Source organism: Malaclemys terrapin, chromosome 3, assembly GCF_027887155.1.
Source record: "Malaclemys terrapin pileata isolate rMalTer1 chromosome 3, rMalTer1.hap1, whole genome shotgun sequence".
In the NCBI taxonomy this organism is placed as follows: Eukaryota; Metazoa; Chordata; order Testudines; family Emydidae; genus Malaclemys; species Malaclemys terrapin.
The window spans coordinates 121,759,261-121,777,801 of record NC_071507.1 but is presented as its reverse complement, the minus strand read 5'-3'; the positions used below and the strand labels follow the sequence as shown (position 1 = coordinate 121,777,801).

General features: G+C 41.5%; 1 protein-coding gene across 4 annotated transcripts in view; it reads right to left on the bottom strand.

Annotated features, from left to right (window-relative positions):
* The window catches only part of HS3ST5 (heparan sulfate-glucosamine 3-sulfotransferase 5), a 261,651-nt gene that overhangs the window by 217,064 nt on the left and 26,046 nt on the right, over positions 1–18,541 (bottom strand). For 2 of the 4 annotated variants that reach the window (XM_054023061.1, XM_054023062.1), the window contains exon 2: positions 10,367–10,401. The exons of the other annotated variants lie outside the window; for them this stretch is intronic. The gene's annotated coding sequence lies outside the window, so the exon portion shown is untranslated. The remainder of the gene's footprint in view (positions 1–10,366; positions 10,402–18,541) is intronic. 4 annotated transcript variants of the gene reach the window in all.

Sequence of the window (18,541 nt, the reverse complement as noted above, 5' to 3'; positions counted from 1 at the left end):
GCTCATGTTCAAATTGATTATCCACCACAACCCCAAATCTTTTTCAGTCGTGGCTTCAGAGGATACAGTCCCCCATTTTGTAAGTAAGGAACAAAGAATGTTGGCCTGGGTGTATACCTTTAGCCATATTAAAAATGCATATTGTTTGTTTGCCCAGTTTACCAAGCAATCTAGAGCAAAGTGGTTGCAAAAGTCTGCCGTTCTGATATAACAGCATTTTACAACCAGTTTTGCATTCACTTTTCACCTTAGTAGCAATTGGCATATCAGTTATGGCAGACTTTTGCAACCCCTGTGTTCAAGTGTAAATGAGAAAAAATACAATAGGAAGAGAGAGGTATTAGTATCAACGGACAGTTTTGTTCTTAGGTGTTGCCCCTCAATAGTATTTACAGTGGATGATCATTTAACAGTATTCTCTAAGTCCTCTCAGAGAACAGCCGAGCCACACAAGAGCAATCTCATGAGGGTTCATAGCCATGTGAAAAATCTCATGATTAACAATATCAAATGGCAAAAGCTGTAAAAAAAACCACACACACAAGCCCCTCACCAGCATGGGCATTTGATCATCATTCACAGGAAGATCAGTTATTAAGACAGGTGCAGCATCTGTGCCAAGTGCCATTCCAAGTTCTAAAACCATTTGACAAATTTTAAATAAACCTAAGAACTCAGTTATTGCCAAGTTTGCCTCACCACCACTCATTCTATAAGCTTCCCTTTCAAAAGAAGGAGGTACAGATGGATGATAATTAGCTGGGATTCCTAATGTTAAGTGATGAATTCTTAGGCAAGGGCTTAACTATTGTTTCTTTCAAAAGCAGTTTAAGAACTTGCTTAAAGAGCCAAAACCCAGTTGACAAAATAGCTTAATCACAGAAAGTGCATGCAGAAAATGATCAGCTGGATGTAGAAATGGCTACTTGTGTGTGCAATTATAGGGTAACTGCCTTTGCAGACTGACTGCACAAATAGGAACACATTTGTGTTTAATAGCAAGTGTACCTTCCTAAACAACTGCCACAGAAAGCACTATTCTGCAATTAAGTGTGCCATAATGCAGTATAAAAAGTTCAGGTTAATCTGAAAAAAAAAAATAGGCCTACTATTGTGTACTGAAAAAAGTCACAAGCACCTACCTGGACTTCCTTAACTTTTTTTTATCCACAAGAATGAGAGAATCAGAGCAGTCTCCTCTTGTGGTCTGATCTCATGAATTCAGTCTACTGACTAATAAAAGCACCACAGGCCAAGACATAACACTGGCTGCTGCAAGACTTCTGTTCTCCGTTTTTCTAGCCAGCACCAACATAGCAGATATCTGATGTTTGTACAGCTATTCTTCTGTGCAATAGAGTTAGAGGTAAGCCAACCTTCCATCTCAGATTAATACATACACATTTTTAACTTCAGCAATTCTCATTACTTGAAGAAATCTCCAATGTGTCCAAGAATAAGTTCCTCAGACTCGCTGGGTTGCTAGATTAGTAACAATAATATTTTGGAATCATGCTGTTAGTAACTTTAGTAATCAATAACTACCTCTGTAGGAAACATTATCATACATAAAAGAGTTAACACAGTGAAAACAGGTGAAATAAGGATGAAGGTGGGAGGAATCTGCTATATGTTTAGGTGTTGGATTGCAAAGAATAGGTCCACTAAAAAATATATGAACGTTTCAATGTTTGGTAATGATAGTCAAATTCCCAACTAGCATTAAGGGACAGGGCTCAGCTGAAGGTCATTTTCCCACCCCTCACAGAAAAAATGTGCAGGAGACAGCTAGAAGAGAGAACTTAATAAATGACCTTTATTGGATTTATACCACATCACTCTGTCATGTGTAAGACTTTTCTTCCCTCCTATAGTCCATGGAAGGAGCACTAGGTTTATACCCCAACATTTTTGGTTCCCCTGACCTATATGCAAATCTTAGAGGACTAGCTGGATCTGCTGTGCCTCCATGTTAATTCTAAATCCACACACACTTGTGATAATTGGGTTGGCATATTTACCCTAATTGTAAGATCAACTGTAAATGTGTTAACTTCCACATGATGCCACAATAACCTATAGCAACAAACATTGATAGGAAGAGATACAAAAGAGACAGACTGAAGTAGTTTAAACAGAAAGGCCTACTAATATAGTCTGAGGACTATGCTGAAATCATGCTTGGTAGAAGCAGAAGATTGGAACCAAAAACTAAAGAATCAAAATTGGTGTGTTGGAAACTAGGCATAATTGACAGACAAAAGGAGAGGATGGGCTATTCCACATTCCCTTTGTGGGTCCTTATAGAAAGACTTTGGGGGAGAAAATAGGGAAGAACAGAGAGGATACATCATGGCTGCCACCCCAACCATTTCCTGGGACCTTGAGAGATGTCCTGACCATCAGAGAGAGGGAGCCAGATGACGCTGCCACCTAGGGTTGCCAGTCATCCAGTTTCCAATCAGAATGCCCAGTCAAAAAGGGACCCTGGCAGCTCTGGTCAGCACATCTGAGTGGGCCACTAAAAGTCCAGTTGGCCGCAGTGCCAGCGGGGCAGGCAGGCAGGCTCCGTGCCCAGCACCACGTGGCTCCCAGGAAGCAGCTAAGCAGAGGGGTGGCCAGGCGGTTCCTCGTGCTGCATCCGTCTGCAGGCGCCACCCCAAGCGCCAGCTCTGCAGCTCCCATTGGCCAGGAAACACAGCCAATGGGAGCTGCAGGGGCAACGCCTGCAGGCGGTGGCAGTGCTGAGTCCCCTGGCCACCCCTCCACCTGGGAGCCAGAGGGACAGTTTTTACCATCTTAGATGTATCAAAGAGACTGTCAAACTGGGGTAGAGCATGTTACTTAAAACTCTCTCCAGCTAACGGGAAAGGGAACAAGGGGTGTTAAAATAAAAGCCTTTTTTAATACTTTACATTGCAAATGCTTTAACTATTTTTCCTTCTTTTCTGTATCCTTAAAAATCCTTTCAACCCTTTATTAAAAACTATGTTTGCCAGGGTACTAAGCAGGCTACAGTCTCCGTAAATCAAACCCCAAACCTTGTTCAACACTGTTTAATGTTGGGCAGTGACTGGGTTATATTAAAATCTTTAGCCCATATATTCCATCTAAATTAATACAACAACTTCCAGCGTGCTTCAGTGGGCCAAAATGCCAGGAGTTCTTATCAGCCACTGCCCAAGAAACACCTCCTAATGGATCAGGGCTAGACAGCAAGATGGAACTCCTCCTCAAATACATACAGTACCAGCAGGAAATTTATCCAGTTATACCACTATCATTACACTGGTATAGTTAAACTGCTATATTTATATCAGTATGACTCCTCTGTGTGGACACTTATTCTGGAATAAGAGTAGCTTTTTTCAGCTTAGTTTAACCCACTTTCTAAGCAACAGAAGCTGCACTGGAAAAAGATACTCTGAGAGCTTGTCTATACAGTGAGTCATTGGGTATTAAGCCAGGATGTGAACCCACAGCACAATGTGGATACTGCTACAGTGCAATAAAAGTCCCTGAAGTGAGGCTTGTCTTATTACACTTCCAAGAAGTAACTGACAAGCTGCACTCTGGGACTTTTACTGTGCTGTAGCAGTGTCCACATGGGATTTTACTGTGCATGAAGCTTGTGCTTTGTACATTCACATTCCTGGCTTGCCATGCAGTAACTTATTGTTTAGACAAACTCTTATACCAGAATAAGAGAGTGTCCACATAGGGAGTTACAGCTGTTTAAATTCACATCCTAACTTATACTGGTATAATTTCCCCATGTAGACAAGCCCTAAGAGGGCCAAGGGATGTGCTGGCCGCCACTTCCCGCAGCCCCCATTGGCCTGGAACGGCGAACCGTGGCCAGTGGGAGCAGCGATCAGCCGAACCTGCGGACGCTGCTGGTAAACAAACTGTCCCGGCCCACCAGCGGATTTCCCTGACGAGCCGTGTGCCAAAGATTGCCAGTCCCTGCATTAGGGCCCTCTCAGATTCAAATTTGAGTCACGTCTATGATTCTTACCAATATATTACCTACCTACCATCTATGGAAGACCTTAGAATCATAGAATCATAGAATATCAGAGTTGGAAGGGACCTCAAGAGGTCATCTAGTCCAACCCCCTGCTCAAAGCAGGACCAATTCCCAGCTAAATCATCCCAGCCAGGGCTTTGTCAAGCCGGGCCTTAAAACCCTCCAAGGAAGGAGACCTTAACATAGCATGATGCTAAATATCCACAAGAATTAAACATGACAGTATCCTGATACGTAATTGACTTGCTCCCATCCACTGCAAAGAGGGAAAAAGAGGTAGTGTGGGATGTATGTCTAGATACTGTCAAGTCATACAAAGTGACAAAACAACAGGGCCGACCAGAGGGTGGGGCAAGTGGGGCAATTTGCCCCAGGCCCCGGGCCCCGCATGACAGTTTTCAGGGCCCCCCACGAGAGTTTTCAGTGGGTCTTCGGTGGCAGGTCCTTCAAACGCTCCAGGTGTGTTCAGCAGCACTGAAGGACCTGCCGCCAAAGTGCACCGAAGACCCGGAGCAGAAGGACCCCCACCGCCGAAGACCCCAGGCCCCCTGAATCCTCTGGGCGGCCCTGCAAAACAATATACCGGAAATTATTAAATAGTTTCACAGTACTAGGTAGAAGTGAAGAAGGGAAGCTGTAAAATATTGACACATTTTCAACTAGATGGCACATCTTTATTGAATGAATGTATATGTGCAATAAGTGACCACTCAGGAGACAAGCATAAAATGGTTTCATAGGAAAGCTGCTCTTTAACAGGACTGTAACAGCTGATTTTTCTAAAGTACAATAAGTTAAAGAGTCTGCTGTAGATATCACTTTAAGGAATAGAATTATTTTTTAAAATTATTTGTTTTAAACAAAAATGTTGAACTTCTTTCTACTTTTTCATGGGGAACATTCATTTAAACTTTTTTTTTTTGCTTTATATTAAGAATTTTTTCAACCTATTAAAATGTAGATATGTTTGTTTTAAGAAAAAAAAAAAAACAGGAATTTCACACTGTGGCTTTTGAGAGGTTTCTTCACAGACACTCAACAATTTGCCACAATTGTAAGATAAGATTCATTTGTGGAAAGAATAAATGTAAAAAGGTTTTCCTTTTATCATCTGCAAAATAAACTATATCTTGGTTCCACTATGCTACCTCTAAAACATATGTCATATAGTTTAGCAAAACAGCCTTCCATACACCTTTCTCTTTCCAAACCTTTTTTTGGATCTGAAAGCCAAGCTGTGTTTCCTTTTCACACATCACCACCAATAGTAGATATTCTGAAGACCAAATGAAGCCCTCAGTTAATAGTGTGGCACCCCACCGTCTTTAAATGAAGCCCTCAATGGGACTGCTGAGGTGCAATTGACTGGAACTTAAATAAACAGTTCTGTTGGTGATGAACAAAGTAGACACAGAATCCAGCTAATTCAATATCAGCTGTTGGCTCTGAAGAACTAGCAGAAGTAAAAAGTAGTTGAAACTTAATTTTGTTAATCAAGTAAACTGATGTGACTCTGAATGCAAACAAAGAGAAAGTCTGTTGAGTTTGGAGACATTATTTATACAGTCATTATTCAAAATAGGATCACACTTACTTAATCTCCATTACAACTTGGTGAACAAAAATCATTTCTAGCAAAAAACAAAAAAGCAAATAAATGATTAGGAATGGGCCAGATTCACTGGTATGCTTCAATTGCTTTGAGTCACTCTGGTGAAGCAAAGCAGCCATAAATAAATCTTAAACAACAAGTTAATCTGGCCCAAAATTCTTAATTCACGCATAAATTGTCACCATTCTAACCAACAGAAGAAATAACAGATGCTGGATAAAATGTTCAAAGAATCTTTTCCACGCAAACAGTGAGTGGAGCAAGCATGGCTTTCTGGAGCTGGCACAGCAGTTATGCTGCATCTGTTAAAGTTTTTCATAAGCATTTCAAGATGCTGAATGAAGGAGGCTGAAGTTTGTACAGACATGTGCAAGTTGCTGGATAAACTCAACAGCAGCTGCTTACACACCACCACTAAATGAGGAAAAGTCCAAACCAGTGAGAATGCACATTTCAGGAGGAGAAAGTGCATAAGACACCAAGAACTAGTGGGAGGCAAACAGAGACCCTGTGGAGCTTGAGGTCTGCATGGCACTGGGGACCAGGAGAAGAAGAGAAGAAAGGAACCCTCCTGAGCTCATATAGCCTGATTTTCAAAGATACTGGGCACCCACAGTTCCCATTGACTTCAATGGCTTAGCTCTACTGAAAATCAAGACATAGGCCTGCAAAATCCCTTGCCCTTTAGCTCCCAATCAGTCTTTCCAATTTCACAGCTTCCCACTTTATTTCTAGCCCCATGGCTTGTGATTCTCCTGAAAAAATTGCCATCCTGGCGGATTTCTTAAAGTTTACAGTAATAATGACCAATCATGCTCACTTTGTAAAAAGTGAAAGTTTTGCTGGACCCAGTTCAGACTGAAGGCATTGTTCTACAGACTTCAGTATGTACACAGGCGTGCTAATTAAAGGGAGCAGCAATGAAATAAGAGGATCATGCAGAGAGCTTAAACTCCAAAGGGCACTGGGAAGCAGGGAGCCCTGTAAGTGTCTTTGTTCCCTAGCTCCAAAGCAGTCTTCCCCAACTTAGTTCTACAGCCTCACCAATTCACGCCTTGCCTCTCCGGTGTGCACTCTTCAAAGTCTTTAGGAACTACCAAAGGAACAATACACACTTTATAAACAGCACCACTGGCCATGCATAATTTATTATAAGCTCATTGGAAGCAGCATTCATTTGAACCTTCAAAGATCTGCAGTACCTCCAGCAGACTTTGTAATATAATGCACTAAAAACAAATACAGCTATGTCCTGTTATTTAAAAAATAATGGATTTTCACCAACACAAAAAAACCTTTGATAGGTATTAAGTTTCAGCTAAGTTCGCTAGTTAAACTTAACATTCCTTGCTATATCTATAATATGATATTACCAAAGCATCTAGAGCTAAGATAGGGACCCCATTGTGCCAAGCACTGTACAAACACACAGCCAGAGACAGTCACTGCCCTGAAGATCTTAAACATCTAAATACACAAGACAAAAGGGAAAGAGAAAAGTATTTTCCCAGGGTCAAACAGGAAGTCTGTGGTACAGCTGGGAACTAAACCCAGGTTTCCTTCACTCCAATCTTATGCATTAACCATAGAAGCAGTACCTCTTTGTTGTTATTAAAAAAAAATCAGTCTTCAAGACAGCAGTAATATAAAGCAATTTCTAGTGATTAATGTCTTGTTACATCAGAGAGACCAACTTTTCAGAAAGAAAATATGTTTTTCACATCTAGCGTGTGAAGATCCATAGTTGGGATGTTAGATAGCAGGATTGAACAGGTATTTGGTCAAGAAGCCAAGTCAAGAAATAACTTTGTAATTGTGTGAATAAAGTCCGAGACAGCAGCTTTGCATATCTCAATAATGCAAACATTCCCGAAACACACTGTAGAAGCTACTTTGATGATGGTAGGCTGTGCTCAATCTTCAAGTACTGTGATACCAGCAAGGTTACAACAGATCTGTAAAGAAAGTTTGATTCACTCAGGCTATCACCCTAGAATGCAGATCTGTTCTGACAGTATTACTAAGAGAAAGAAGGATACTTATCAGTAAGTCTAGCTCTTGTACATTGCCAATACAGATCCACATGCTTCACTACTCATCCTCACTTCTTGGTGTCTAAACAGTGGAAGAACTAGAGTGCTTTCCTTTTTACACTCCATAATTATACAAGAGAAAATGGAGAGCTAATGAAATCATTCTACATTGTAACAAATTCTGACCTTACTATGGTTTTTAACCAATCTGCTCCTGTTCGTTACAAAATGATAGAGCTTGCTTTTCTATTGATGAATGCAGAGTACAGCGTTAAGTTTCAAACAGTCGTTGTATCCATTCAGAAAGAGGAGGAACTTCTCTGCCCACTTTTAAAATTCATATTTGGATAGAGAGGCCATTACACAGCAGGGTTTTTGTTTTTGAAATGAGGGGAAATTCTGTAAAAACAAAGATCCAAACTTTACATAGGTGTAAGAAGTGAAGTAATATACCGGGTACTCAAATTTGTCAAGTGTCTTAGAATTGTTTTGTAGATTACCCTGTCACAGATTAACCTGAAAGGGTACATGAGCGCATCTACAATTTTATTTGCTTCATATTAAGTACTTTCATAATGCATCATTCAGATTTAAGTTATTCAGCACACAATAATCCATAACAGTTACTGAATACATAATGCAATAAAGTGATCCTACTTACTATTAAAACTACTTATGAGATTCCTATAAACTAGGCATAATATGAAAAAGGATATTATAAATGTGTATGTTATTAACCTTCAAAATGGTAGTCAGTTTTTCTGGGTCTTGATGGAATAAAAACAACTGAGGAGAGATTATAGAGGTCTATAAAATCATGAATGGTGTGGAGAAAATCAATAAGGAAGGGTTATTTACCCTGTAGCAGGGTCCTCAGTGGGCTGGGTCAGGCTGTAAGTGTTGGCTATATTATACTGAATTTCTTTTACTACTACTCCCATAGATAAGGCCCTGAGTTCCAAACTAGACAACGAGCCATGGCTGCTGCACAGTGATACCGGTATCAGTTATTGGATTACAGTGCCCAAGAGAATACTAGGTGAACATATACGCATTACAGCAACACATAAAAGGGGAGATCCCCAAAGAGCTTACAATCTAACTATGCCTGAAAATTATATTAAATATGCTTTTTGAACTTCAACTGTAATTATTGTGTTTTATTTGGGGGGAGAAAAAGATTAATGGGGACCAGGACCCAGTCATGTTATAACACATTATTTCTCATGCTAGTCAAATAGGTTCTGTGATCTGAATGAGGACCCTGTGTAGACACCACCCACCATCATTCCTGTTGATACCCTTGAGCTGTGAATCAGCTGGATCAGCTATACCAGTGACTATATCAAGTTTGGACTGCATAGGGTCCTCAGAACTATGCTAGAGGAGCACATTGCAGAGCATTTTCCTATCCTGACAGAAGGAAGGGAGGGAGATAAAAGCCAAGACAGTTGTTGCAATTGAACCCTCCTTTCAAAGAACAGTATACTGTATGTGAAACATGTTCTTAACTGTGCTGTTCATGAGCGCTGCTTTGGAGGCTAGTCCCAGTCAGCTGTTGCAGGCAATGGGTGTGTAGAATGCTGGGCACCTTGCACCCTGACTGTTAACTATATCATGACCAGAACAAATATGGTGGTGCTCAGTGAGGCCAGTTTTGCTGCACTAGTATGGCTTCCCCACCCTCCAGAGCAACACAAAAACATTAAAAACCCAGAGCTGTTCTATGAAACAACCTATACCTTTCCCAACTGACTCTAGGTTTCATTTTCCAATAAGAGCAGCAATTAGCTCCTGGTGAGCTTTGGTACCATGCCATGTCCTGATTTCCTTACCTTTCTTTCTTTCTCCAGCAAGCCGCTGTCCTGCAAATGACATTTCTTTAGGGGATGTTTAGTGAAAGGGGTAAGAGTAAAACTGACGGGGGTTTGGGGTGGTTCCGAGGGGAGCTGGAGGATGAGTTGGAGGCCATGTAATTGTTTGTGCTAACATAGGTGAGCTGGAAGGACCCTGGGCTTGCATAATGATGATTTAAAAATAATCTTTTTGCATTTGGAGATGAATCAGACAAACCAGTAGGGCCATTTGAGAAAGTAATTCTCAAAACCAAGAAGCAGGAAGCCCTAGGCTGCATGGCCTCACCATCTGCTCTCGTATTAGTATATTCTAATTGGTCCTACAGGCACAAAAACACCCACTAAAAAGCATAACAGGCTGCAACAGCATGACTTGACTATAAAAAGTGATAGGATTCCTTGTCCTCGTCCTCTGCTAAAAAGCCCAGAACGCCACACTGACTGGTGAGGGTACCCCAATCTGATCCCCATCCAAACCCACTAGGCATGGGTGAGGCCAGTGCCCCCACTATCTTACTCCTCACACCACCTCGCTCTCACTCGAGATGGCCCTGATTATTTGGGCATGGTTGCACTTTGCACAATTCTGAAAATAAGCTGAAAGCACCTATCCCCTAGCACTACAACCAGAACCTAACCCATTTGCATGCTCAATCACATTTTGCCAGTGCCCCTCTAAAGCTCCCATGGATGCCTACCTCCCACTTGCATCCCAGAATAAGTGCCAATAACTGAAAATACACTTTTGGTCCAACAACAACCTTAAAATTTATCACAATTAAATGAATGCATATTTACATTGAACAATTATGTGTAAAAGAAGAGGACCACTTACTTTTTTTTGAAGGTGCACCTATTCTTTGTTGTCTCCTACAATACAAAATAAAATAAATCTGTTTTTTTTCTTTTAAATCTGAGCTCTACTTGTACATTGGTAACTAACAGACTCCTTTGATTGTAAAGCAATAAGAAGTATATCAGCCTAACTCATGGGTTTGGCTTGTATTCTGGAATTGCTGCCCTGCCTTGGGGCAGTCCAAAGGTACACTAACCAAGTGCCAGCTCTGGGAAGCATTGTGTGTCAGACATAATGCCTCTCAGAGCTCCATATCACACAGACACAATGTGACTATTGTGACACCCTTTCAGAGAAAGTAGCATGTGTTCTCATCTGCACTGGCCAGCTCTGCGGTTTCCTCCCCACCTAATCACTAACCTCATCAGTACTCAAGTACTGTGATTGTTCCTGGCTCTTACATGGGGTCAGTATAGGTTGGGGTGTCTGTCTACTGGAAATTATTTATATATTTCCACCATACTGACATTTTGGCTTTTTACATCAAATACCATTTTATTTATCTTCTTCGAGACAGTGGCAACCAAAGGCCAAAAAAATTTGTAGCATGATTTTTAGTCATCTCTTGCTTGCATACTTCAGTAATTGAGGACACTAATAATAGCAACCCACACATCTTAGCTCTGAGGGTGCAATTCACACCTGAACTGATCATGCACTACTGCATCCTATGCATCTTCCAACTGGCCAATATTACTCAACGAATTACCCCAGTCTTGTGACCAAATAATATGATGTTTATACAGTTGCTTTCATCCCCAAAGATCATGAAGTGCTTTACTGACAGTACAAAGTACAGGATCAAGCTCCCAACACACAAAGGTGTCTTCTGTGAGGTGCCATGCAGCACTCATTCTGTGCCTACAACACTGTACAACAGTTCTTAGGAGGGGAAGTAAAGCAATAATTTCTTCATTTGAAACTTCAGCAGGAATTGTAGGCAGAATATATTTATTCAAATTGAAATCTGGCCAGGACACCGGAATTAACATCCCTACCCTTGCAAAGAGTGCCATACCATCTTTTTTCCAATGAAATTAAGAGGTCAGAACCTTAGTTTCAATTTAGTGCCCCAACCAAAAGCCAGCACTTCAGGCTAAGCAGTGACATAAAGTACCATACAACTAGTATATATTGATTCAATGCCCGTTTAAAACCAAAACCAAAAAATGCCACATATTGAACTATCACCATTAAACTTTTTGCAGCATCTATTTTTGAATTCTGAATTAGAAGAAAAGCGAGTAATAACTGGAAATTAAAATAGTATGATAAAATGCTCCATGAAGGCCAAGTACATTTTAGGGTGGAAAGGATTAATACAATAGCTATTTCAATGAAACAACATATGGAGACAAAAATTATAAAATGTTTATTGTAATCATGAATTGCATCAAGGAGATACTCCTTCAACGTATGAAGAAGGAAAAAAGTATTGCAAACATTTTAAAGAACATTGAGATTGTAACATTTTATACCATGGAGTGACCAGGTGGGCTGGATGAAGGAAGCTGAACCTGGGAAACTAATCATACTCCATACATGACAGGAGTTAATTTACTCTCAGCCAGGTTTCTTTGGTGGCATTGTATCTGAAACAGTCACTCAGGTTCCCCTTAAGTTGAATAATAAAAATGTAATGCTATTTTATTGTTAGGAGTAGAAATACTTGTTACTTATGACATGACAAAGGATAATGGGGGAGCAAGGAAAGCTGAGGGAAACAGGCTAAGGACCACTATCACTGACAAGGAAGTTTCCTGCAGCAGGGAGAGCGGAAGCTAGCTACAGCCTCCGTCGAAACACCAAATTTTGGAAAGAAATTTGAATATTCAAGGTGCCTAAAGCATGTTAGAGAATGGAGAAGTATAGCTCTCTTAATATCTAGGCTGTCACTACTGTAAACCAAGAGGGACACTCCTTGCAAACCGGATGACTAATAAGAGACCAATGAATCTAGACCAGGGGTCGGCAACGTTCGGCACGCAGCTCGCCAGGGTAAGCACCCTGGCGGGCCGGGCCAGTTTTATTTACCTGTTGACGTGGCAGGTTCGGCCGATCGCGGCCCCCATTGGCCGCGGTTTGCCGTCCCGGGCCAATGGGGACGGCGAGAAGCCGCGGCCAGCACATCGCTCGCCCGCGCCGCTTCCTGCCGCCCCCATTGGTCCGGGACAGCGAACCACGGCCAGTGGGGGCCGCGATCGGCTGAACCTGCCGCGTCAGCGGGTAAATAAAACTGGCCCGGCCCGCCAGCTGCGTGCCAAACGTTGCTGACCCCTGATCTAGACAGAAGTGAGAAAGAGATAAGAGACAGTGGGACCTGGGCTCCTTGGTAGCAGAGAAGTGATTACATCTACTCCATAGATAACCTCTAAGCCATGTCACTAATATGAAAATAAAACATGACAAAGATTGGTGATGGACATATTTGCTTTGATATACTTTATCATGGCAAGTTCTTTAGTTATGACTTTTATGGACTCGCAGTAAGTCAGAAAATTAAATGACTCAATCCATATTTTAAAACATTATGCTACCACTTCTTAGATTCATACATTCCAAAGTCAGAAGGGACCACTGGGATCATCTAGTGTGCCCTCCTGTGTAACACAGGCAATAGGACTTCCCCAAAATGTTTCCCAGAGCACATCTTTTAGAAAGAGATCCAATCTCTATTTTAAAATGGTTAGAGATGAAGAATCCACCACGACCCTTGGTAAGTTGATCTAATCGTTAATTACCCTCAATGCTAAAAATGTAGTGCTTATTGCCAGCCTGAATTTGCTTCACTTCAACTTCCAACTATTGGATCATGTTACACCTTTCTCTACTAAATTAAAGATCCCATTATTAAATATTTGTTCCTCATGTAGATACTTCTAGATTAATCAAGTCACCCCTTAGCCTTCTTTTTGTTAAGCTAAATAGGTTGAAGAGCTCAAGCTCTCGCTATAAGGCATGTTTTTAAATCCTTTAAATCATTCTCACAGCTCTTTTCTGCCCCCCTCTACAATATATCAACATCCTCTTGATTTGTGGGCACCAGAACTGGACACAGTACTCCAGCAGCAGTTGCACCAGTACCAAATAAAGCAGTAAAATAACCTCTCTACTACTACTTGAGATTCCCATGTATGCATCCCAGTAGCTCTTTTGGCCAAAGTGTTGCACCCGGAGCTCATATTCTGCTGATTATTCACCATGACTCCCAAATCTTTTTCAGAGTCACTGCTTCCCAGGATAGAGCCCCCCCCATCCTATAAGTATGGGCTGTATACATTTAACCATATTAAAACCACAAGTTGGTTGCTTGTGCCCAGTTTATCAAGTGATCCAGATTGCTCTCAGTGAACTTTCCTCTTCATTATCTACCACTCACCCAATTTCTAGGTCATCTGCAAGCTTTCAGTGATTATTTTATGTCTTCTTCCAGGTCATTGACAAAATGTTAAATAGCATAGGACCAAGAATCAATCCCTGCGGGAAACACATGCTTGATGACGATTCCCCATTTACAGTTATATTTTGAGATTGGGGAGGGATAGCTCAGGGGTTTGAGCATTGGCCTACTACATCTAGAGTTATGAGTTCAATCCTTGAGGGGGGCCACTTAGGGATCTAGGGCAAAATCAGTACTTGGTCCTGCTAGTGAAGGCAGGGAGCTGGACTCAATGACTTTTCAGGGTCCCTTCCAGCCCTATGAGATAGGTATATCACGTAGCTGGTTTTTAAACCACGTAATGTGTACAATATTAATTTCATATTCTAATTTTTTCATCAAAATGTAGTGCCTTACCTAGTCAAATGCTTTACAGAAGTTTAAGTATAACTAACGGGATATATATAAAAACAGATTTACTGGACTGGTTGTGACATTATGAAAGAAGTGCCCTTCAACTTTTCTGCCATTCACACCCTGCCAGAGAGAGTCATAGTTCATTCTTGGTTTGTGGCAAAGATAGGCAAACCAGTTATTTGTTTTTGTTCTTAATAAAAAATCATCAGCTTGAAAGTGAACCCCATCACTGCACTGGACCTGAGCTTACAAAACTATGGAATGGTTCTGATAATGGGCTTCCTCCTTCCTACATAAACCAACAGGCTCAAATCACCCTTCTCCAACTTCCTCTTCTGTGACCCTCTAATAGGTATTCAAATTAGACACCCAAAATCAGGGTGTACTTTTGAGCTTAATATCCCTCTGCCTCAGTTCCAAACTGTAAGAACAGGGATAATAAGCACCCCCACATTCACAGGTTCTGTGAAAATAAATTCATTAATTTTCATGAAGCACTGAAATACTATAATGAGAAGTGCCATGGAGAAGCTCAGGAGGAAATTAATAATTCTGTCTTCACAGCTTAGAATAGTGTGAAGTAAATAAGACATGAGGCCACCAACTCAAAGAAGAAAACAAAATACTGAAGAGATGCTCATTAATAGAGCACTGTCTATTCTATGCACTGAACGAGGCAGGGGGCCTATGGGGGAAAAACAGTATGTGATTATCTGATTAAAAACTGTATAATGATGCATGTGCACCAGGGGGGCAAATTAATGTTGCACAGGTAACCTATATGTTGGCGTTTCCTAACTTTTGAGGTCTTTACTTAGCAACCCTGACAATTTTCTTTTAATGTAGCTATATTTCCCCCTGTACAATAAGAATTACATAAACACTTTCTTCGAGTTTAGTTAAAAGACAAGTCAAGAGTTTCAAATAATGGACACTGATCTTGGTTACCTCAATTTTTGGGTGCCTAACTGAGGTTTGAGCACTTACAAAGTGCTTCTGAAAATTTGGCTGAAATGCTTACATTACGGAGACAAGCAGGTAGCACAACTGGCAAAGTATTTAATAAAATGTTTTGTACTTCACATCACTGTAAAAAAAAAGAAATATTTATTTAAACACAATACAAAAAAAGATTAAGAGAACCAAAATTAGTTTACTAAGTGATTCAACTGACAGCTTCAGAACTCCCTTTAAATTACTCCTGTTATGCTGTGAAGAAGACCACTAAACCAAAATGTAATGTGATGGTTTATGATCTCTCCTAATAAATTTATCATGGTTAATATGTAAGTGGGCATGTATATTTCTTCTTTATACAGAATGACAGGGACAATATTTTGATATAATTATATTTCATGGGTTGGTCATAGTTAAAATATCAAATTTAATGGTATGTCAGATTAATAGAACAGGATTTTCTCCTCCCCATGCTGATTGGCTGTTTGTTCCAACCTTTCCCCTCCCCCTTCCTCAATCTCTTTACTCCACACCTGCCCCTTCTATCCTTGTCTCCCCTGACCTGTCACCCTTCCCTCTCCATTAGCTGATCCCCTCCGAACTAAACCAGGAAATCAATTAAATCATGAAACTAACATGATGCTTACCACCATCACATTCTGTTGGTGTGTTCTATCCCTTCACCTACCCTGTGTCTGTCTTGCCTATTTAGATTATAAGCTTTTGGGACCATCTACTACTGTTTGTACAGTGCCTAGCACAATGGGACCCCATCCTTGGGTGGTGCTTAGGCACTATCATAACAAATTATTATTTATTAATAGTCATGTTTAATTATAAATATACATTTAAATGATAATCAGAAGTCATACATGTATTACAAAATTAGTGCCTGATACTGCAAACACTCACCCAAGTGACTAAGAAGGACTACCCACATGTGAGAAGTTACTCAAGTATGCTTATAGATCCTTAAAGAGTCAGTTGGTGGATCTGTCAGGGAAATATTACACACACAAAATAACCTATTTCCTATAAACAAAAGCTTCATTTTAAAAGAAATAAGATTGGCTAAGCGTGATGTCAAATGCAAAGTCTAAAATGGCAAGGAAATGCCAAGCTATGGGACACTTCTAGACCATACTCTCCTCCAAAAGCCAGGAATAGGACCCACCACCTTGCTATAATCACTACACCACACTCCTCCCCCAGAGCTGGAAAACAAACGTGAGATCTGGTGTCCTACTGTTGTCTAGTAAACAACTAAGTGTGCATCCCATTCTAATGGCTAGTCTACAGGAGGGTTAATGGTTATTCCTCAAGCAGTATATGCCTGGGCTGAGGAGTCCTGTGGATGACCTGGGGAATGTGGGGTCCTTAATGTTGGATGATAAAGTCCCTGTTTTTCCAGTTTTCTTTAATAAAAAAAGATTTAATTCACATTGTGAACAAAATCCTTAACACTTTATACTTTGTCAATTACTATGCTATGCACAACAAAAAACAGGTGTTCCACATTTTAATCACTGCTCACACATTTCAATCGCTTGTGTCACATGTTGGTAGGTTTGAGGATGGCTGTGTGAACTGGTATCCATCTTCTCAGAGGGAAGCCTGTGGCTTCAGTCCCATTAAAAACATCAGGAGACAGCAGCCATCTCTAGTGGGGATTTCTCCTTCCTACTATTGATGTAATGTTGATTTTTTACCCAAGACATGAACACCTTCAATCCCACTAGGCAACTTATGTCTTGTTGCAAATCATGGGAAATGGTAGACATTCCAAATAAAGGAAAGTTATGGACATAAAGGACAGGAAAAAAAATAATGTTATTAGATTACTATTAGATACTTCATATAAACACTCAAAAGTAACATATAATTCAATAAGTTTTAACCAGATGGAAACTTTGAAATATAACAAACCAGCCATTAGTTAGCAAAAGGGTTCCAAAGAAAAGGTCATACACTGGGAATACTTAAAGTTCCTATTTTAAAGTCAAACTAATTAACAGACTCAGCAACTCTGAAGATATATTGACAGGCTCCAGCTAGTTGCATTCATGCATCATTGCCAGAAAATGAGGTAGGCCAGATTAATGGTATTTAAATAAGGGAAAAGGTGGGAAGATCCCAGCCATTCCACATACTAAATTATTTTCTGGATTAAATTTAGGGAGCACTTTATAAAGTTGTATCATGGTTCTTAGTACAAAATCTGAAATATTATATCCAAGATTTTGCCCCAGCTCATCCGCAGAAGTTTCCAGACCTGGGAAATATTTCTACATTATATCTGACCTAAGGAACTGTCCCTAAAGAGTTCCTCTTCCAAATATCAGTCCTTTCAGATGCACAAATATGAAAATAATCAGTTAAAAAATAAATTGAAAAAAAAATCAGGTATTTCCTGCCATCCCCCTTTTTTCTTGAACATTATAGTTTTATTGTGGTCCAGATCAGGGCTTCCCAAAAACTTTATTTTAACATTCCTTCTAGACAGACTCAGACTGGGGGCAGAGGAAAGGTGGTGGTCCTCTTCCAAGTTCCATCCCAAAATAAGCACCACCCACATTTCTAACACAATACACCACTCTCTGTAGATTTGATTATTTGCACAAAGATCATCATCCATATTCTGAGCTTTACTGGACTTCCCCTTGATGGGACCTGAATACCTCTACCCCGATATAACGCGACCCGATATAATGTGGGTTTGCATACAAGGCGGCAAAGCTCTGACACGCTGCTCTGAACAGCGTGTTAAGGGTGCCGGGCCAGGCCAGGGCCGAGGGGTTGGATAAGGGGTAGAGGGTCTCTGGGGCAGTCAGGGGCTCCCCCGACAGAGTCTGGGAGGCAAGAGCTGTGTGGGGGGCACTTTTGGGGGCCTCGCAGTCCCAGAGTGGACCCTGGGAATTAGCGGGGGGCTGGGAGCAGCCTGCTCTGCTTCCCCAGCCGTGTCGTTTGGGGGAGGGGATTTGGGGGAAGGGATCTCCCCCCCGCACTCACTGGCAGCAGCGGAAGCGGAGCAGCCCAGCCCCAGCCAGCTCCACTCTGCAACCTTCCAGCCATGGCGCTCCGCTTCCTGCCGCAGGTGAGTACGGGGGCCGTCCTTTCCCCAACCTCCCCACACTCACCTGTGGCGGGAAGTGGAGCGCCGCGGCTAGGAGCTGGCAGAGTGGAGCGGGCTGGGGCCGCATCGCTCCGCTTCCCGCTGCAGGTGAATGCGGGGGAGTGGGGGGGGCCTTTCCCCAACTTCTCTGCACTCACCGGTGGCAGAAAGCGGAGCAGCCCAGCTCCAGCCAGCTCCACTCTGCCAGCTCCCAGTCCCAGTGCTCCGCTTCCCGCCGCAGGTGAGTGAAGGACCTTTCCCCAGCGCCCCCCCCCACCCAAGCGACACG